Source organism: Arachis duranensis, chromosome 2 (assembly GCF_000817695.3).
Source record: "Arachis duranensis cultivar V14167 chromosome 2, aradu.V14167.gnm2.J7QH, whole genome shotgun sequence".
Taxonomy (NCBI): domain Eukaryota; kingdom Viridiplantae; phylum Streptophyta; class Magnoliopsida; order Fabales; family Fabaceae; genus Arachis; species Arachis duranensis.
The window spans coordinates 86753510-86776884 of record NC_029773.3 but is presented as its reverse complement, the minus strand read 5'-3'; the positions used below and the strand labels follow the sequence as shown (position 1 = coordinate 86776884).

General features: G+C 35.1%; 1 protein-coding gene and 1 long non-coding RNA gene across 2 annotated transcripts in view; one reads left to right on the top strand and one right to left on the bottom strand.

Annotated features, from left to right (window-relative positions):
- Positions 1–23375, bottom strand: part of LOC107475663 (uncharacterized) — a 91545-nt gene that overhangs the window by 15958 nt on the left and 52212 nt on the right. The window lies entirely within an intron of this gene.
- On the top strand, positions 6884–18078 carry LOC107475540 (uncharacterized). The gene is made up of 3 exons (XR_008005648.1): positions 6884–6968; positions 7057–7497; positions 17946–18078. It is a non-coding gene; the product is annotated as an uncharacterized LOC107475540 (long non-coding RNA).

The window sequence follows — 23375 nt, the reverse complement described above, 5'->3', positions numbered from 1 at the left end:
TGGAATTGTCGGGGTTTGGGGAGACCCCTGACAATCCACAATCTTAAAGGGATTTGCAAATCCTACTCCCCCGAGGTTGGTTTTATCTGTGAAACAAAAAATCAATCTCGACAAGTTGAAGGAAAACTAAGATCTTGTGGTTTCAAGGAATGGTTTATTGTAGATCTGGATGGATTATCAGGGGGTTTGGCAATGGCATGGAGGGATGGTTGCACTGTTCAGATTTTACAGCATGGTAGATTTTTCATTGCAGCATCAGTTCTGACAGCTGGTTCTAATGATCTCTATGGTGTTCTAGGTGTTTATCTCAGTTCAAATGATCAGCATAGAATGGCTCAATTTGCTAAATTAACTTCAGTCACCCAATAGTTCGATGGTAAGGTTGTGTTAATGGGGGATTTTAATGCCATTTCTAATCAATTGGAGAAAGAAGGTGGGGGTGCTAAATCTCCTTCTTCTATTGAAACCTTTAATAGTTTTATTGATGATAATTCCCTGATTGATATTGGTATGGTCGGAAGACCATTCACTTGGTCAAATAGACGGATGGGTGATGAGTTGATACAGGAAAGACTGGACCGATTCCTGGTAGGAGTTGATTGGCAGCAACTCTATCCCAATGCAACGGTTCTTAGACCGTCAGAATCAGGCTCGGATCATGCCCCTCTTCTCCTAGACTCTAATCCGAGAACTGAGATATCTAAACGCCGATTCAAATTCCAAAAAAGATGGTGTTCCAATGATGAAATAAGGCAGATTGTTAGAGAGGTTTGGCATGAACAGATTGATGGTTCAGCCATGTATATCCTAGCTCAAAAAATAAAGCGTTGTCGGCATAAGATTGTCAGATGGCAGCAAGAACACAGATCTAATTCAAAGGTGGAGATTGATTTACTACAGTTGGAATTAGAGGAACTTCGTTTAGCAGGAATTCATGGAGGCGACATCATTTCAGAAATAGAGGACAAACTTGAAAAAGCATTGCAAAATGAGGAATCTTATTGGAAAGATAAGTCTAAAGTCAAATGGCTCAAATCTGGTGATCAGAATACAACTTTCTTCCATCAGAAATTTAGAAACCGAACCCGCAGGAATAGAATTTGGCAACTAAATGGCAGTGATGGTGAAGTGGCTACTTCAAATGCTGGTATTGCTTCTGTGGCTGAATTTTATTTCAAGGACATCTTTTTCTCCACTTGTCATGAGAACCCTGAACCTCTGTTTATTGATTTTGAACCTAAGGTTACAGCTCACATGAACCGTAGGCTTCAAAGACCAGTGACTATGGAGGAAGTGAAACACGCAACATTTAGCATTCATCCTCAAAGTGCTCCAGGAGATGATGGTATGACAACAAAATTTTTTCAAAGCTTCTGGAACATATTTAGTGGTGATGTGTTTCGAGCAGTTAAGAGCTTCTTTTCCGGGGGCAGAATCTTGAAGGGTTTTAACCACACTCAGATCTGTCTTATTCCCAAGATTTCTGATACTAAAGATATGACTCAGGTAAGACCAATAAGCCTATCTTCAGTCTTTTACAAGATTATCTCCAAAGTATTTGTACATAGGCTTCAGGGTATGATGAATAGACTAATTAGCCCTACGCAGAGTACTTTTATTAAAGGCAGATTAATCTCTGATAATATCCTAATTGCTCACGAGTGTATGCATTACTTGAAGAACAAAAAAAAGGGTCTCAAAAGGAGGATGGCTTGGATTAACTGGGACACTATGACTCGCCCACGAAAAGAAGGAGGCCTTGGATTTAAAGATCTCAGAATCCAAAATCTGGCGCTTTTAGGCAAACAGTTTTGGCGACTTGTAACACAGCCTACTTCCTTATTATCCAAAATCTTAAGAGGTAAATACTTTAGCAATGGTAATGCTATAACGGCAGAAATTGGAGTCTTACCTTCTTGGGGATGGAAGAGCATACTGGAAGGCCGAAAGATTGTTGAAAAAGGTCTTAATTGGGCTGTGGGTACTGGTGAGAATATCCGAACCTTTGAGGATCCTTGGCTGCCTCCTCCGTATCCTATAATGATTTCTGACATGCCAAATAGACAGGCTATTTCTGAGTTGGTTCCAAGAGTTAAAGATCTAATTACTGAAGATAGAAATTGGAATCAGAATCTCATTCAAGAATTATTTCCCCAAGACGTTGCAAATAGGATTTTGTCAGTTAAAATTCAGCAGAGTTGGGACAAATTGCAATGGGATTTGAACAAATCCAAGCAATATGATACAGTTTCAGGTTACAGAATTGGCTATTTATTTTACCATCCGCCTCTGGAGCTTTGCCCTAATTATATGTAGCAGAAAAAGTCGTGGATTGATCTATGGAAGCTGAACCTGCCTCACAAAATTAAGCTATTTATCTGGAAAGCTCTCCATGGCCGACTTCCGATGCTTGCCCAAATTCATCACCGCATCCCATATATATCACCAATATGCCCATGTTGTCATGAAGCAACGGAAACAGTCACTCATTGTTTGATCGATTGCTCTAGAATTAAAGACGTATGGTCTCAGAGTTATCTTCGTGACTGTCTTCCTTCTCAGAGTTCTAACGACTTTTGGACATGGTGGACTGCATCAACAGAGATACTTAACCCGTTGAAGAATGCTGACCGTAATCTTCAATTGCTTGCCATCATTTGCTGGAACTGCTGGAAAGCTCGCAACAAGTTGATTTTTGAAGGTTCTACTTCTATGCCGCCTGCCATTCTAGCAAGCTCTGTCAAGTTGCTTCGTGAAATCCAAAGAACCCCCAGTTTAGGTCGTCATCTCCATGAGACAAGCTCTTAGTTGCATTCAATTTGATTTAACATTATTTCTTCTTTAAGATTTTTCTTCGTTTTTCGACCACGCACCGTTGGATGAATATCTTCAGTGTAGTGTTTTTGGGAAATTCCCATCTTTTATTATGCTGTTCTGCATTTGGACATCTTTATATTTCATTTTTTAATAATTAATAAAATATAACCTATTATCTTTGAAAAAAAAAAACTACGTTCAAGCTTCCTCATCAGTTTACTTATTGCACATCAATTTCATTAGTTTAACACCAATATTATAAATTTATAATAATTGGTCTCCTCTTTTTTTTGGTAATTATAATTGGTCTCCGCTTAATATTTCAAAAATGAAACAATGGCCCAACAATAATAAGCCCATTCATGATATTCCTTTAACAGAATTCTAATGTTAACCTGGAATTATCTTCCACGACCTTAGCTACAATATAGAGCCATTGTAAACCAGCTCTACAAGCTCTGCAAGCTGCTCAGAAAGCTCTGCAAGCTGCTCCCCCAATAATCAGCATAAATCCAAATGTCACCTTTACATCGAACCAAAGAGAATATCTTTATCTTTATATCTGTACGCTATAATTTCCCAAATATTGTTTATCAAATTGTTGTGCATTGACTTTAAAAAAGAATGAAATCATTCGATCGGACTTACATATGCAGACTTGACCCTTTTACTAACGGCCATAAACCAACCACGCACCTTCAATTAGGTCAGTTGGAATAAATAATTTAATTAATTTTTTAAAAAAATATATTAAATAATAAATATTTATATTAAAAGTAGTTTATAAATAAATTATTTTATGTTTAGTTTTTTTAGTTCTAAAAATATTTATTTTAAAAGAATTATGATAAAAAAAATTTATTATGAGAGAAGTCATTTTTTTTAATTTTTCTATAAATATTTAAATAACTTATTACAAAATTATAATTTAATTTTAAAAATTATACCAAATATTAATACTACTATTTTTAAAAATTTAAAAAAATAATTTTTAAAACTTTTCAAATGGACTCTGCTATCAACACTATCTCATTTCAGCCACGTAACTAACTAACTTCTTCCATTTATACATTTTATTTTTCCTTCACAAAACCAAAATTTTTCCTCTTTTTTGATACATGCGGTTCACAAAAGATCGCAAAAATAAATCAATGTGTAAATTTCAACCCCTTTTTTACCTTAACACCAAAGAAGAGTTCAACCCAATATTTTATTTCTGTCCTAGTTGATTTCGATTTGACATTAGAGGGCGAGGAGGGATTCGAACCCCCGACACCGTGGTTCATAGCCACGTGCTCTAATCCTCTGAGCTACAGGCTCCATCCCGTCTCCACTGAATAAAAAGAAGATCTGCGGGTTAGGTCAAATTGAAAAGTTTGTTATTTTTATTTTTTACAAAAGCAAGCTAAACAACATTCCAATCTTTTTCTTTATCGCCACCACCCAAGAGATTCTTCCCAGATGTCCTCAGCGCCGAAAAACCTGTACTAGGGTGTATGTGCGACTCGTTCAGATCATAGACTAAGACAAAAAAGGAAAAAAGATTTTTCAGTATCGATATTATTTCTTTTTCCGCTTTTGTGTTAAACTTTTTATTTTTCTTAATAGATGATTGACTACAAAAGGATTTTTTTTTAGTAAACTTGTCATAGTAAATTCCTCCTTTTTTTGTGACTTTGTTTTGTTATCAAGCATTTTTTTAATTTGATTTCAAAAATCTTTCAATCTAACTAAAACTGAAAAAAGGATATATTAAAATATGAGAATAAATCCTACCAGTATTTTGCATTTCATATTACCAAAAAAATTGGAATTGAAAATTCATAGCAACTAAAGTTGGAATAATGATATCCGTTGATATTTGAGATATTGCAGATTAATGAATTAATAGAGAAAAATTTTTATTTGTATAAATAGTACTTCGAACTTGGAACGAATATGAAAAAATTAACGATATTTTTTTATCTTTTGAGTTATTCTGCCGAATCGGTCGCGCAAGATCTTTGTTCTCTACCACAGACCCAAGAAATAATCCAAAATGTAAAATGAAAAGAAATAAAGTAATAAAGATTGTGTTTTTATATGTGAAGCTTATTATTAAGGAACACAGCTAATTGTAGGAGACTAGTGCTTTAATCCAAGTATTTAGTTTTTACGCGTAGATAATAATTGTGTAAGAAAAAAAAATACTTTTAATAGAAAGAAGGGTAAGAAATAAAGAAAGAACAAACAAAAAATTTCTCATCAAAATTTTTTTTAAAAGAATATTTATTTTCAAAAACCTAAAATATCTTGTTTATATTTTTGGGTTTGATATTTTTTAGGTTAACGTTGAAAATAATAATTTTTCAAAAATCATGATAAATTAATTTAATCCTTTAAATAATATATAAATATAAAATTATGTTTATTTTTCTATTATCCCTTCTAATGTCATGAATTTATATAATTAACACCTATCCAACACATTAAAAAAATAAGAAACTTAAAATACATCGTTTCACTTTCTCCAATAATAACGGATTAAAAATACCTTAAAAACCAGCACCAAATAAATAACAACAAAAATCACAAAGAGTTCATATCCATGTATTTGCACACTTTTAAGTTTTAATCAAATTGAAAAGTTAAACATTTAAACTAATTCGCATTTTCGAATATCAAAATATCAAAAAGTAGCGAACTGACCTTTCGATTCAGAACGAAAGGAAGACATTAAAAAGTTTGGCGAAAAAGACACAGAGAATGACAAAAAAGAGATCGATATTAGAAGAGATATTACCAAAGAAGATTGTCATTGGAAGAGATCACTGCTAGAAAAGATGTCGCCAAAAAAGTCATCGTTGGAGGAGATCATAGTGGCAGCATAGTGTTTCAACCTTACTCTCAGGTAGATAGTGCAGCATTTCTGAAATTAGAGTTGAGTCATAATTATCAATTTAAATATAGGAGATGATAATGGCATTAAAACCCATCACAATTATCAAAACTAGCCACAAAATACAATAAATAATTATGACAGCAATAAAAAATGTCGTAATATCTAAATATTATGGCGGTTCTACAAAATGGTCATAATATAATCTATAAAAAAATATTAATAAAATTTTTAAGATAATAAATATGAACAAAATAATTTAAATTAAAATTTATTTTTATTAATATATTTTTTTTATTCTAACCTGTTTAAAGTGTAAATTTTCAGAATTTTATTTGTTATTTTATCCTTTATAATAATAAATTCTAAAATACCAATAGAGGCATAATCCATCCCACACACACACACCGTATAGCTATACAAGTAAATCCGTCTCTAACTCTCTATTGATCTCTACCACACATATACAGTATTGCACCATTTGAATATCCCACCCAGCCATATAAGCTTTATATTATCATTCACGATACTTAAGTTAACTCAAAATTAACCATCATTTCATCAATTCACACTTTTTAATGAACTGCAATAAGCCTTTTTATAATTTCCAAACTCTTCAATCTGCGCAACGCCACAACTCCCTTACTCATATGGTAATATATATATGGTTAACAAAACTTCCATGTATATATGTTGTCAAGTCTAAACCCCGGTTAAATTAGTAGATAATTAGTCAATAAATTAGTTTTTAATAAGGAGGATTAGAAATGTGAATATTATATTAAATTAGGGTAGAACTCATCGAAACGAGAATTTTGATATTAATTTCGAAAAAAACGGTCCAAAATTAGACCGAAAGGATCGAACTGGATGAACCGAATCCAAATTGAGCTGTCGGTCCAACCGGACCAGCCCTTTTAAGTAAACCCAAGCCCTTCGTCCCCTTCATTCCAACAGAAACGAAGCTTTCAGCTTCCAGAGGAGAGAAGAACGAAAACTTCACCGAAACCCTTACGTAACTTTCCAAATCCCATAACTTCTCCGTCCGAACTCCGATTGCCACACCGTTTGCGGCCACGCGTTCACCGTGTCGAACTCTACATTTCTACCGGAACAATTTCATTGGTAATTTGTTTAATCACTCTCAGCTCTCTTTTCCTCCAATTTTCAAATTTTTTTAATGGGAAGGTTGAATTTCTTTGATTTCTGATGTTTTAGGATCCAATTAGCTTGAGAAAAACGTTCACTCTTACTTATGTGAAGCTTGGGTAAGGTGAGGATATGATAATTCTATTTTATTTTCATTGAATTTGAGCTTTGAATATTAAATTGGATATATATGTGTTATGAATGTGTATTAGGTTGTGAATAAATAATTGGAGCTTGAAATTGTGAATACTGGAACTTGGAGGAAGCGGATTAGTTGAGTTTTGAGGGGTTGCCTTGGTTCTGAATAAATAGCTTTGGTCGTTACGTGGAAATCAGCCAAGGTATGGTTTAGGTTTCTTGCATTTAATATATAATGTTCTGTGAAAACTTAGGCTAGATGACCATAGGATAAGTTGGAATGCAGGTGTATGTTTAATGTTTAGTAATTTGTCGATGAATATATTTGGTTGAAGTTTATTGGATAATTAGTTATTAATTTTGGATGGTGAATGTTGTTATGTTAATTTGGAGAGAATTATGATTGAATGTTATTGTTGATGAACATGGTTGGTTTGGTGCTTGTTGATTAACTAATGATTTGGTGAATTATTGATTTGAGGTATAACTATTGTGGAGGTTGTTGTGATAATGAGGTATTTTGTGTTAGAAGCCTAGGATTAGTGAACTATGATCCTTAGTTGAATTTTGGTTGTTGGTTTTGAATATTGTATGAGTATAATTGTTGATATAAGGTAGATTTATTATGGTGACTGTTATGATGATGAGAAAGGGTAGGTTGAATTGAAAAGAAAGCTGGTTTGGACCCGAAAAGGGTGGCAAAGTCCGAGTTTTAGAGGAGATGCTGCCGAAATTTTATAAAAATTAGAGATTTATTTATATGATTATTTAAAAAGATTTAGATTCAAAGGTTATATGGTTTGATTTAGAGTTATTAAGAAAATGAACATGTTTTAAGTTTGATTCATTTAGAAAGGAATGAATTATGTTTTGAATTGGAACTATTGATGGACGGAATGGGAGGTGTGATAATGAAGGATAAGGATTGAATATGATTGACGTATAATGATGAATGAGATGCGATTGAGAATGATGTGGATGTTGATAAATTATAATTGAATTATTTATATGGCTTATGAATTTGAATAATCTGAGATACGAGATTCCCTGGATCACGTGCCGTGGCTTGCCACCACGTGTACCAGGTTGAAAACTCGATACTCTGTTGACCCTACAATGTAAGTGTGACCAGACACTATATAAATTCTCGGGAATGTTATCCCCATTGAGCAATATTGATTATTTGAGAAAAAGCTATGCATAGACTCTTGGGGATGCACGTCGGGGGACAGTCTAAGGACAATTCAGACTTGTCGGGTTGGATGGATAACCGACAGATGAGCCTCATCAGCCGTAGGGCAGGCATGCATCATATGCATATTACTTGAATTACTTGCTTGTGCTTTAATTGGGTATGCCTATCTGTATTTGCCATGCTAAATGTGTATTTGTTACCTGCAGTAGTTGTAACATTCTTGTGTTTGCCTTTATCTATCTATTTGTCTGTGAAAATGCATGATGGTGTTGGAGGTATGGAGGAATGGCAGTATAGGACTTAAATTTAAGGTTAAGTTAAGTTAGGTTTAAATATTCTTATAAAACCACCTTTTATGGCTTCTGTTTAATACTTTAAGCTCTATAATCCGAGTGTCGGCGTTCTAGGATTGCCTCTGGCATTCCCAGGACCTTATATATTATGTGTGTGGCATCTTTACCTTACTGAGAACCTCCGGTTCTCATTCCATACTATGTTGTTGTTTTTCAGATTAGCTTTCTCTCCGCATAACTTGTTCTTTTGATCCTCTTAGAGGTTTATGGAGAGGTAGGATTGTGTATATGTACTTTTGGGTTTTGGATATGTATCTATATATATGTAAATATTCTCCGGCCGTCTTGACTTCGCAGGCTGAGTTAGGAGCTTGTTATTTTGTATCTTTGGCATTCTATTCCTACTTCTGTCATCTTATGTTTAGTAGTTATGGTTTTCTTAGCACGCAAGTCAACTCGTTCCTTGAGCGTTGCGCTTTTATTTTGCGATTTTTATTCCCTCTATTCTTCAAGGCTCTTAGCATATTATAATTCTTCTGCTATTATATGTACTCATTTTATTTTAGAGGTCGTAATACCACATCACCTCTGTTTTATGACTTAAGAATAAAGCTTTGTGTGGTAGGGTGTTACATTATGGTATCAGAGCAGTTCGTTCCTATAGAGCCTGAAAGACGGACTGATTGTACTTCTGTGCATTCTCTGTATATGTGTTTATGTGCTATTAGGATATCTGATTGATATATATGGCATAAATGTTTGTGAGCATACATTTGGAACTTAAAGCATTAGACCTGCGATATTGAGACTGATCAACTTAATATCACTTATTTGGTGTGTATAGGGACCAGATGTCGACTCGCGAACGTGGTCGTGGGCGAGGTAGAGGTAGGACAGGCACCGTTACTCCTGCCCCCATAGGGACTGATCCATTAGACTTTATGGCTGCCCTGGGAAATATGGCTGCAGCTATGCAGGCAACAGCCGAGGCATTGGGTAATCAAATAAATCAGGATAATCATGGGAACAATAATGATGAGGATGGTCCAATGACACTTGCTACATTTCTGAAAGTTCACCTTTCGACTTTCAGGGGAACCTCAAATCTCACTAATGCAGATAATTGGATTTAGGCTATAGAAAGGGCGTTACAGGCACAACAGGTTCCTGAAGAGCAATGGGTTTAATTTGGAACTTATTAGTTGCAAGGTGAAGCTCAGTATTGGTGGCAGGAAACACGACGTATCCTACAGCCTGATGGTGCTGCAATTCCTTGGGAGGTTTCCGGATAGAGTTCTATAAGAAGTACTTTCCTAATTCAGCTAGAAATACCAAGGAACTTGAATTAATGCAATTAAAGCAGGGATAGATGACTGTTGCTGAGTATACTAGCAAATTTGAGGAGTTATGTCGCTTTTCTCGTATCTGTCAAGGTGCACCTGAAGATTTTGCTGAATGGAAATGTATTAAGTATAAAGAAGGTCTTCGGAGCGATATTCTGAGCTTCGTTGCCCCAATGGAGATCAGGGTATTTTCTGAATTGGTGAATAAGAGTAGGGTGGCTGAGGATTGTGTGAGGAAGGCGGCAGCAGAGAAAGGGAGTTTGAGGGTGCCTTTTCAAAGGCCTTCAGGGAGGAATTTTGCTCCGAGAGGTAGGAATTTCAAGCGTGAAGGTTTTGTTCCGCAGCAGACTCAGGGTCAAGGTAATTACAGAAGGTCGAATACCAATGCTAGTCAAGGAAAAAGGTTTGGGAAGCAGCCACAGCAAGATCTGAATTGTCAGAAGTGCGGAAAGTATCATCCTGGAGTTCCGTGCGGACTAGGACTTGGAGTATGCTATTCCTGTGGACAGCCCGGGCATATAGCTAGTAATTGCTCGGAGAAGAAGAAGTATGAGACTGGTAGGGTGTAGTAGCCGGGGAGAGTATACACCATTTCTACCATAGGTGCTGAGGGATCTGAGACACTGATTAGAGGTAATTGTGAAATGGCTGGTAAAATCTTAAATGCTTTATTTGATTCAGGAGCAAGTCATTCATTTATTGCATTTGAAAATGCCCATGAATTAGGATTGAGAATGGTGGTTTTAGGTTACGATTTGAAAGTATATAATGCTACTCATGAAGCTATGGTGACTAGGATAGGATATCCACAAGTTCCCTTTCGAGTACAACAGCGTAAATTTGTGCATGATTTGATTTGTATCTTGATCTCATTTTAGAATTGGATTGGTTATCCAAGAATCATATTTTGCTTGATTGTTCTGAGAAGTTAGTACAGTTTATGCCGGAAGGGTCAGAAGCACCGGTTGTGGTGAATAGTTACTATTTGAATTCTATGATAGTAAACTATTCTGGAACTGAATGTCAGGGTATTATGTTATTAACTGCGGGAGTATCAGGTGATGATCAGAGTTTAGAGTAGATTCCAGTTGTATGTGAATTTTCAGATGTGTTTCCGGATAATATTAATGAATTTCCACCTAACCGGGAAGTGGAATTCGCAATTGAGTTGGTGCCTCGAGCCGGTCCGATTTCGATTACTCCTTACAGGATGTCACCTTTAGAAATGGCTGAATTGAAAGCTCAGCTGGAAGATCTGTTGGGTAAGCATTTTATCCGACTAAGTGTTTCTCCGTGGGGAGCGCCAGTGTTACTGGTAAAGAAGAAGGATGAGAGTATGCGGTTGTGTATCGATTATCGGCAATTGAATAAGATCACTGTGAAGAATAAATATCTGTTGCCTAGAATTGATGACCTAATGGATAGTTACAGGGTGCCGGTGTGTTTTCTAAGATTGATTTGCAATCCGGGTATCATTAGATAAGGGTTAGAGACGAGGATATTCTGAAAACTACTTTCAGGACGTGTACAGTGATGTATTTCGGGTTAACTAATTCCCCGGCAGTATTTATGGATTATATGAACAGGATTTTCCGACCGTATCTGGACAAGTTTGTTATTGTCTTCATTGATGATATTCTTGTTTATTCTAAGTCTGAAGAGAAATATGCTGATCACTTGCGAACTGTGCTGCAAATTCTGAGAGACAGGAAGTTATATGCTAAGTTATCTAAATGTGAGTTCTGGAAGAGTGAAGTGAAGTTTTTCGGCTACGTGGTGAGTAAGTAGGGGATAGCTGTAGATCCTGCTAAGGTGGAAGCAGTGATGAATTGGGAGCGACCAACTTCAGTGACAGAGATCAGAAGTTTCCTAGGTTTGGCGGGGTATTATCGCAGATTCATTAAGGGATTTTCACAGCTCGCCTGACCTTTAACTAAATTGAGTAGGAAGGATACACCTTTTGTCTGGACTCTGGAATGTGAAGAGAGTTTCCAAACATTGAAGCACAGGTTGACTACTACACCTGTATTGGTATTACCTGAACCAAGTGAACCGTTTGAAGTGTACTGTGATGCATCTCTAAAAGGGTTGGGGTGCATTCTGATGCAGCACCAGAATGTTGTAGCATACGCCTCACAAAAATTAAGACCGCATGAAATGAACTATCCGATACGTGATTTGGAACTTGGTGCTGTTGTGTTTGCTTTAAAGATTTGGAGGCACTACCTCTATGGCGTTAAGTTTCATGTTTTCTCAAACCATAAGAGTTTGAAGTATCTTTTTTAGCAGAAAGAGTTGAGTATGCGTCAGAGGAGGTGGATGGAGCTTCTGAAAGATTATGATTTTAAATTGAATTATCATCCAGGAAAAGCGAACGTTGTGGCGAACGCCTTGAGTCAGAAATATTTATATGCAGCTTGGATGATGCTACGGGAAGAAGAATTACTAAGGGCATTTCAAGGTTTGAATTTGGGAATTAGAGAAGAAGCTAGAATCCTGTGTTTGAGTCAGTTGCAGATTTCAAGTGATTTTAAATCAGAACTTCTAAAGGATCATCGAGACAGTGAAGCGTTATGTAAGGTATTACCAGCAGTCAAACAGGGGAAACAGTGGAGAGAGTCAGAAGGACAGGATGGTTTGTGGAGATTCAAGAACCGGATTATTGTGCCAGATATCGAAGACCTGCGACAGAGTATTTTGAAGGAAGCTCATAAGAGTGGATTCTCAATTCACTCGGGGAGTACTAAAATGTATCAGGATCTGAAAGCGATGTTCTGGTGGCCAGGTGGTGCACGAAATTGTGATCACTACAACTTCGCACAACTAACCAGCAAGTGCACTGGGTCGTCCAAGTAATAAACCTTACGCGAGTAAGGGTCGATCCCACGGAGATTGTTGGTATGAAGCAAGCTATGGTCACCTTGTAAATCTCAGTCAGGCAAACTCAAATGGGTATAGATGATGAATAAAACATAAAGATAAAGATAGAGATACTTATGTATATCATTGGTGAGAGCTTCAGATAAGCGAATGAAGATGCCTTCCCTTCCGTCTCTCTGCTTTCCTACTGTCTTCATCCAATCCTTCTTACTCCTTTCCATGGCAAGCTGTATGTAGGGTTTCACCGTTGTCAGTGGCTACCTCCCATCCTCTCAGTGAAAATGTTCCTATGCTCTGTCACAGCATATGGCTAATCAGCTGTCGGTTCTCGGTCAGGCCGGAATAGAATCCATTGATTCCCTTCCAGATTCTCTTGAATGCCGCCATCAGTTCTAGCTTATACCACGAAGATTCCGGTTAAAGAATCCAAGAGATAAACACTAGAGCCTTGTTTGCTCGTAGAACAGAAGTGGTTGTCAGTCACTCTGTTCATAAGTGAGAATGATGATGAGCGTCACATAATCATCACATTCATCAAATTCTTGAGTGCGAATGAATATCTTGGACAAAGAACAAGCGGAATTGAATAGAAGAACAATAGTAATTGCATTAATACTCGAGGTACAGCAGAGCTCCACACCTTAGTCCCATTTTGGTGCCAGTTCCGGCGTTTAACGCTGGGAATTCTGAAGGTGACTTTGAACGCCGGTTTGGGCCATCAAATCTTGGGCAAAGTATGGACTATTATATATTGCTGGAAAGCCCAAGATGTCTACTTTCCAACGCCGTTGAGAGCGCGCCAATTGGGCTTCTGTAGCTCCAGAAAATTCACTTCGAGTGCAGGGAGGTCAGAATCCAACAGCATCTGCAGTCCTTTTCAGTCTCTGAATCAGATTTTTGCTCAGGTCCCTCAATTTCAGCCAGAAAATACCTGAAATCACAGAAAAACACACAAACTCATAGTAAAGTCCAGAAAAGTGAATTTTAGCTAAAAACTAATAAAAATATACTAAAAAATAAACTAAAACTACTAAAAACATACTAAAAACAATGCCAAAAGCGTATAAATTATCCGCTCATCACCAGGTATGAAGAATGATGTGGCATTGCATGTATCTAAATGTTTAACGTGTCAGAAGGTTAAGATTGAGCATCAGAGACCATCAGGGACCCTTCAGCCTTTAGAGATTCCACAATGGAAATGGGAGAGTATTGCAATGGACTTTGTGATAGGTTTGCCTAAGACCCGGTCTGGTTGTGACGCTATTTGGGTAGTTGTGGATCGACTGACAAAATCAGCTCACTTTCTTCCTATCTGAATAAGTTGTATAATGGAAGAATTAGCTCGAATGTATATTAAAGAGATTGTCAGGTTGCATGGCGTGCCTTCTACCATTATATCTGACAGGGATCCTCGCTTCACATCAAGATTCTGGGGAGCTTTTCAGCGTGCATTTGGGACTCAATTAAGCTTGAGTACTGCGTATCACCCTCAGACAGATGGTCAGTCAGAGAGAACTATTCAGACCTTGGAAGATATGCTAAGGGCCTGTGTTTTGGACCAGCCGGTGAGCTGGGATCGGTATATGCCATTAGTAGAGTTTGCTTATAATAATAGCTATCATACGAGCATCAGAATGGCTCCATATGAGGCTTTATATGGCAGAAAATGTCAATCTCCGTTGTGTTGGTATGAAACTGGAGAAAGGAGTTTATTAGGGCCTGAGGTGATAGCTGAAACTACTGAACAAATAAAGAAGATTCATAGTCGAATGCTTATAGCCCAGAGCCACCAGAAAAGTTATGCTGATCAGAAGCGAAAGCCTTTGAAATTTTAGGAAGGGGAGAATGTTTTTCTGAAAGTTACACCAACCACTGGAGTGGGAAGAGCTATTAAGACTAAGAAACTAAATCCCCGTTATATTGGACCGTTTGAGATCCTAAAGAAAATTGGGCCATTGGCATATAGAATTGCCTTACCGCCGTATCTTTCGAATTTGCACGATGTGTTTCATGTATCACAGCTTCAGAAATATACTCCTGATGCAAGTCATGTTCTAAAACTGGAATCAATTCAAGTAAGAGAAGATCTCACACTCCCAGTAATTCCGGTGAGAATTGATGACATCAGTGTTAAACGATTACGCGAGAAGGAAGTATCATTGGTAAAAGTAGCTTGGAGTCGAGCTGGTATCAAGAAACATACCTGGGAGCTCGAATCAGATATGCGAAAGGACTATCCACATCTCGTTTCAGGTAACTAGATTTGAATTTTGAAGACAAAATTCTTTATTAGGTGGGTAGGATGTAAACCCCGGTTAAATTAGTAGATAATTAGTCAATAAATTAGTTTTTAATAAGGAGGATTAGAAATGTGAATATTATATTAAATTAGGATAGAGCTCATGGAAACGAGAATTTTGACACTAATTTCGAAGAAAACGGTCCAAAATTAGACCGAAATGACCGAACCGGTTGAATCGGATCCAAACCGGGCTTTCGGTCCAACCGGACCAGCCCTTTTAAGTGAACCCAAGCCATTCGTTCCCTTCATTCCAACAGAAATGAAGCTTTCAGCTTCCAGGGGAGGGAAGAATGAAAACTTCACCGAAACCCTTACGTTACTTTCCAAATCCCATAACTTCTCCGTCCGAGCTCCGATTGCCGAACCGTTTGCGGCCACGCGTCCAGCGCGTTGAGCTCTACATTTCTACCGAAACAATTTTATTGCTAACTTGTTTAATCACTCTCAGCCCTCTTTTCCCCCAATTTTCGAAATTTTTTAATGGGAGGGTTGAATTTCTTTGATTTCTGATGTTTTAGGATCCAATTAGCTTGAGAAAAACGTTCACTCTTTCTTATGTGAAGCTTGGGTAAGGTGAGGATACGATAATTCTATTTTATTTTCATTAAAATTGAGATTTGAGTATTAAATTGGATATATATGTGTTATGAATGTGTATTAGGTTGTAAATAAATAATTGGAGCTTGAAATTGTGAATACTGGAACTTGGAGGAAGCGGATTAGTTGAGTTTTGAGGGGCTGCCTTGGTTTTGAATAAATAGCTTTGGCCGTTACGTGGAAATCGGCCAAGGTATGGTTTAGGTTTCTTGCATTTAATATATAATGTTCTGTGAAAACTTAGGCTAGATGACCATAGGATATGATGTGTTTGGAAAACTCTATTTCTAATTAAGTGATGATCAAACATTATTAATAAAATCAGTTGCAAAAATTATTGATATTAAATTAAAATGATTAAATTAATTTTTGCAATGCAGGTTCAGTTTGGGCCAAAAAATGAAAATCTGGTGCAAGCCCAATATGATTAATTTCAGTTAGACGTTGAATTATTGTGGCTGAAACAAATTGTTGTTACTTGGGCCAGATTAAGTTATTATTGCTACAAGCCCAAATGAATGCCTTCCTGTTTACTCTATGCATGATCCGAAAAATATACATCAGGAAAGCAAATGTTATTAATTGGGCCAGATTAAATGATTATTGCCACTAAGCCCACTTTTACTTGAGATGAGAATTCCTCATGCTTTGTCCGAATCCATGAAGCAAAGAAAACAAAGCCTCATTGCTTCCAACGGATTCCATTTCACTTCTTGGAAGGATTTCAAAGTTAATTTAAGCATTGGGAACATAAGTAAGTGAGAGAATATTGATTTGATTGCTATGATAGCTATGCACGCCTCTCAGCAAAGGGAAGTAAAAGCAACCTTTACTTGTGTAATATGTTTATTACATTGAATTACTTTTTCCAAGTTGTTTATTCTCTCTCATCTCTTTCTTCTCTTCCGACATTAACCAGGAAATAATGGAAGCCATGGAAGCTACACCTACTCACCGAAAAGAAGATAGAGCTCGTCTCAAGACCATCATGAAGATGGCAAGAAAACATACTAAAATAAAAATGAGCTGTAGCTGAGATTGTCACCAAATATGGATAGATTTGGTGAGGTAATCTTGGGTTCTTCATGCTCAAAAAGGAAGAAGAAGATCTCGGCTAGCAAGGTGAGATTCTTGGAGGCATGGCTTGTCTTTGATTCTGCTCAACCACCACAGGAAGTAGCTAGAGTGGCGAAGTGATGGTAGAGGCAGAGATTGAAGCAGATGAAGTCATCATCATCATGAAGCATCAAGGGCCAGAAATCCATCTTGGAGAGCAAGCCAAGGATGGAGAGCTCGGATTGATGAAGAGTGATGACCAAGGAAGGACTAGAGGTAATTGCATGTTGGTTATTGCATGGTTATCTCTTCTCTCTCTGTGTGGCCGAACCGATTTCTTGAAGGAAGAAGAAGTTGGCTTGGGTTTTTGGCTTCAAGTGTGGAGGCTTCTCTCTTCTATAAAAAGGGAGAACAACCACTGTTTGGAGCAAGGAGTTAGAAGTAAGCATTGAGAGTGCAAGGCACAGGATTCTCAGAGCTATCTAAGCTTACAGATTTTCTTCTCCTTCAATGTATTCTGTTTAGTATTTTTCTGTTTAATTTTGTCATGTCTTGAGTCTCATGGAAAAAGGCAAACAGTGAGGTTTGTATGAAAAAGCCATAGAGCGAAAAAAGGCAGAGAGTGCAAATTTAAAAGAAAAAGCCATAGATGTCTTAGAGTTCCTTTGTTCATCTATGTTGTGTTTCATGATTCTGTGAGAATCCCCTTGTAAGTTGGGTTAGCACTTTACATTTTGTAATCAAGTTGATTATAGTGAAATTCCATCATTGTTGTGATGGAGACTGGATGTAGGCTGCACTGCACTTAGCAGCTGAACCAGGATATATCTGGGTGTAATCTTCCTTCTCTCCTACTCCATTTCTGTTTTCTACTGCACAGGAGCAAAAACCAAAAATGTCTCGTGCCAAGTGATGAGACAAAATGAAAAAGTCTCGTGGCTAGGGACGAGCTAAAAACAGAAAAGTCTCCTCTAAGTCCAGCAAGTGTTAGCAAGCAAAAAGGGGGCTAAGATTCAACCCCCCTTCTCTTAGCCACTGAAACCATCAGGATAAGTTGGAATGCAGGTGTATGTTTAATGTTTAGTAATTTGTCGATGAATATATTTGGTTGAAGTTTATTGGATAATTAGTTATTAATTTTGGATGGTGAATGTTGTTATGTTAATTTGGAGAGAATTATGGTTGAATGTTATTGTTGATGAACATGGTTGGTTTGGTGCTTGTTGATTAACTAATGATTTGGTGAATTATTGATTTGAGATATAACTATTGTGGAGGTTGTTGTGATAATGAGGTATTTTGTGTTAGAAGCCTAGGATTAGTGAACTATGATCCTTAGTTGAATTTTGGTTGTTGGATTTGAATATTGTATGAGTATAATTGTTGATCTAAGGTAGATTTATTGTGGTGATTGTTATGATGATGAGAAATGGTAGGTTGAATTGAAAAGAAAGCAGGTTTGGACCCGAAAAGGGTGGCAAAGTCCGAGTTTTAGAGGAGATGCTGCCAAAATTTTGTAAAAATTAGAGATTTTATTTATATAATTATTTAAAAAGATTTAGATTCAAAGGTTATATGATTTGATTTAGAGTTATTAAGAAAATGAACATGTTTTAAATTTGATTCATTTAGAAAAGAATGAATTATATTTTGAATTGGAACTATTGATGGACGGAATGGGAGGTGTGATAATGAAGGATAATGATTGAATATGATTGACGTATAATGATGAATGAGATGCGATTGAGAATGATGTGGATGTTGATGAATTATAATTGAATTATTATATGGCTTATGAATTTGAATAATCTGAGATACGAGATTCCCTGGATCAAGTGCCGTGGCTTGCCACCACGTGTACCAGGTTAAAAACTCGATACTCTGTTGACTCTACGACGTAAGTGTGACCGAGCACTATATAAATTTCCGGGAATGTTACCCCCATTGAGCAATATTGATTATTTGAGAAAAAGCTATGCATAGACTCTTGTGGATGCACGTCGGAAGACAGTCTAAGGACAATTCATACTTGTCGGGTTGGCTGGATAACCGACAGATGAGCCTCATCAGCCATAGGACAGGCATGCATCATATGCATATTACTTGAATTACTTGCTTGTGCTTTAATTGGGTGTGCCTATCTGTATTTGCCATGCTAAATGTGTATTTGTTACCTGCAGTAGTTGTAACCTTCTTGTGTTTACCTTTATCTGTCTATTTGTCTGTGAAAATGCATGATGGTTTGGAGGTATAGATGAATGGCAGTATAAGACTTAGATTTAAGGTTAAGTTAAGTTAGGTTTAAATATTCTTATAAAACCACCTTTTATGGCTTCTGTTTAATACTTTAAGCTCTATAATCTGAGTGTCGGCGTTCTAGGATTGCCTCTGGCATTCCCAGAATCTTATATATTATGTGTGTGGCATCTTTACCATACTGAGAACCTCCGAATCTCATTCCATACTATGTTGTTGTTTTTTAGATGCAGGTCGAGAGGCATCTCGTTAGGCGTCTGGACTCTTGAAGCGGAGTGGTTACTGAGTTATTTTGTTATGTTATGATGTATATATATATGTACTTGGTTTTCTCTCCGCATAACTTGTTCTTTTGATCCTCTTAGAGGTTTATGGAGAGGTAGGATTGTGTATATGTACTTTTGGGTTTTGGATATGTATGTATATATATGTAAATATTCTCCGGCCAGTCTTGACTTCGCAGGTTGAGTTAGGAGCTTGTTATTTTGTATCTTTGGCACTCTATTCCTACTTCTGTCATCTTATGTTTAGTAGTTATGTTTTTTTAACATGCAAGTCAACTCGTTCCTTGAGCGTTGCGCTTTTATTTTGTGATTTTTATTCCCTCTATTCTTCAAGGCTCATAGCATATTATAATTCTTCTGCTATTATATGTACTCATTTTATTTTAAAGGTCGTAATACTACATCATCTCTGTTTTATGACTTAAGCATAAAGTTTTGTGTGGTAGGGTGTTACAAAGTCAACTAATCTAATAGTAGTCTGATAGATAATTTAATTAAAAAATATTTTTTTGTCTAGAAGTAATATATTGTAATTAAAAGGATTAAAAGAAAAAAAAATGTATAAATCCAAATAAATGTTTAATATATTTGAATTTACTTTATATTGCCCACATGAAATAGCAACACCTATAACCCCATATTTATGATGGCAAGACCCAATTAATTTTATCATAATTAAAATATCATATAAGGTTAACTTATTTTTGCATGGCCGCCCCTATAAATAAACTGGAAAATAAGGTCATTATTCGTATTCTTTTAAGAAAATTAAAAAAAAAAATCTTTAAGTGATTTTGGTAGAATGGCTAATGTTGCTCCAAAACTTTTGTTGTGCATTCTTCTCATGACTTTGCTTTTCACTTCAGGTAACAAAATTTATCTTAAAGCTTAATTAACAAATTGTGGTTTCAAACATATGACAAATGTAATAAGTAATAAGAACCTTTTATGGGAGTTTTTTTTTTTAAACACTAAGATTATATCTTTTAGGCAGGTTATATATCAAGAATCAAAACTCCAGAATTTCTGTATTGCTTTGAAATCATATTATGAAATTACTTATATATACTATCAGTTCAAAATATTAGGTGATATATATAACATTATCTATTGAATCCTTAGGCATTAATACATTATATTACAAATTAAATTCCGTTGCTTTATTTTGTTTCAAATTTCATTTTTTTTAACGTTTAGTCACCAAAAAAAAAACACCAAAAAAAAATTTCATTTTATAACTTAAAGTACGCTTTTTCAAAAATTTTTTAAAAAAAATATCAATTTTAATTTCATAACTCAAAAAGAAAAATTATAAAATAATAAAACATTTAAGCTAACTTTTAACGTTTTTGAATTACATAAAAGAAAATTGAAGTTGTAAAATTATTTTTAAAAATTAGAAAAACAAATACATCCTAAAATGAGAAAATCATAGAATTTCCACTGAGATTTCAATTATTATTTTACAAAATTCATACTATATTATTGTGTTAGACTGTTAGTTTCATTTTACATCCAAACGCACATTTCGATACACAAGCAAATTTCTAATGGAATTATTGTGTTTATTATTATTGCAGACGCAAGAAGTGGCACAATGTATGGAACTAATGATGCACCAAAGTTTTGTTTGGCAATCCGAAACTGTAAAGATCGAAATTGCGATACATATTGTATACTTAAGAAATACCAATATGGCCTTTGTACGAACTCAAGTAAATGTTGCTGCTATTAATGCTAGACGTCAACTTAAATGCTCTTCTCGTTGTGTTTGTTTACATCACTTTTTTCTGGATTCCGTGGTTACTGAGTAATGCTAAGTCGTCAAAATATTATAAATCATAAATAAAAATATAATTAATAATATTTATATTTTTTTCCAAATAAAAAATTTAAATGGTGATATTTTTAATCCTAAAAAAAAATCTCAAATTGCCTTAATACATTTTATAAAAAATAAAAACATCTTAAATTTGATTTAGTCTCTATTTATTGAAAATAAAAAACATTCAAAATGATTAGTTTTTTACCTGCAAAATAAAATAATAATTAATAAATTAGCACCAATTCATTGATTATAGATATTATGTGTTTAAAATTATAGATGTTTTATATATAAAATTATGAATGTTAAATTAAAAAATTTTAACAACTTCTATTATACAACTCATATTTTACATATAGACTTTTAAAAAATAAATTTTTAAAAATAATTATTAACTCATCATATTAAAATCAATAAATAAACATACATATGAAAATTAAATAAAAAATATTAAAATAATTAAAATTATGATTTATTAGTGCAACAAACAACAACAACAAATTAAAGCCTTGTCCCACTAGGTGGAGTCGGCTACATGGATCAAATAACGCCATTGAGATCTATCATGTGTATCATGTCTACAGAGAGACCGTTTACATGTAGATCTCGTTTGACCACCTCATGGACGATCTTCCTAGGTCTTCGTCTGCCTTTTACCCCTTATCCATCTTCAATCTCATTCACCCTTCTAATTGGGTGCTCTGTCGGTCTTCTTCTCACACATCCAAACCACCTGAGACGCGATTCTACAATCTTTTCCACAGTAGGTACTACTCCAACTCTCTCTCTTATATCCTCGTTCCTTATTCTATCCAATCGCATATGACCACTCATCCATCTCAACATCTTCATCTCTGCCACACTTAACTTATGTTCGTACTCCCCTTTGGCCACCTAACACTTTGTACCAAAAAGCATAGCCAGTCTAATAGCAGTGCGATAGAATTTACCTTTAAGTTTTAAAGACACTTTTTTGTCACATATAAAACTAGATGCACTCCACCATTTTGACTAACCTGCTTGGATCTTATGATTTACATCCCGTTCAATCTCTCCATTATCCTGTGATGCACCCAAAACACTTAAAACTTTTAACTTTTCATAGGATTTTTTCTCCAATCATCACCTCTATATTAGGATTTCTCCTTCAGCGGCCGAACTTATTATCCATATATTCTGTATTGCTATGACTTATGCGCATATCATACACTTCTAGAGCTTCTTTCCATAAATCCAACTTTTTATTTAGGTCTTTTCTTGACGCTCCCATAAGACGATATCACTGGCAAAAAGCATGCACCATGGCACAGGATCTTGGATATGCTCTGTGAGTACTTCCAAAACTAATGTGAAAAGATATGGATTTAAGAATGCTCTAATTAGATTCTTAATTATGGATAGTTTTAATTTACAGAAAAATATCATGTTAACTCTAACATTTTTTATACTGACAAAAACCTAATTACAAAATTAAAAATATTGTAGGGATCCAATTAAAAGAAAAAAATAGTATAGAAACTTTATTGTAAATTTGATTAAACTATAGAAACCAATAGGGTAATCTATTCTATCTATCTAAAAATTGGATTTTTATACTTAACGACGAAGTTGACGTGGCATACTTTTGAGAGTGTTTTATGATTTATTTCTTTTAACCGATTATATTCAATTCATTATAATAAGTTAATTATATCAACTAATTGATTTGGTTAGATATTTAAGTATCTCACAGTTTATTATAATTTTTATCAATCAATTAATAGTAATTCAAACTGAGTGATTAATTTATTAGAAAATTATTATTTATTAATTTATTTATAGGCAATATATATTAATTACAATCATAAATTAAGCTATTTTACATTAAATAATTTATATAATGATGATCTCATTTATTATTATAAATGCTGAATTAATTAAATAAGTCATTATTATTTTTGATTTGGAATTAAATGTGAATAAAATTAGAGATACTATTTTATTTGGATTTTAGAGTTGGTTTAATGGGTGTCACACTCAAATATAAACAGTGATTTTAAAGTTTTGGTCCCAACACATATTTTCCTATCAGAAAAATTGCGATAGATTCAACCCTATCAGGGATATAAAAGGCTTTGGTTGAGAAAGATTAAAGAACTAAAACTCTCTTAATTATACTCACGAATTTAGATACATTTTCGCGCTCTCAACTATCTTTCTTAATAATTTAACATGGATGGCCTTAGGGTTAAGAAATTCTGGAATTTTCAACATATTTAACTATACCCTTTTTGTAAAACCCGATTAATTAATGGCTAATTAACCCATAACTGAGAATTTATTCTAGAAAGCCAAAAATATGATTTTTTTTTTATGGTTT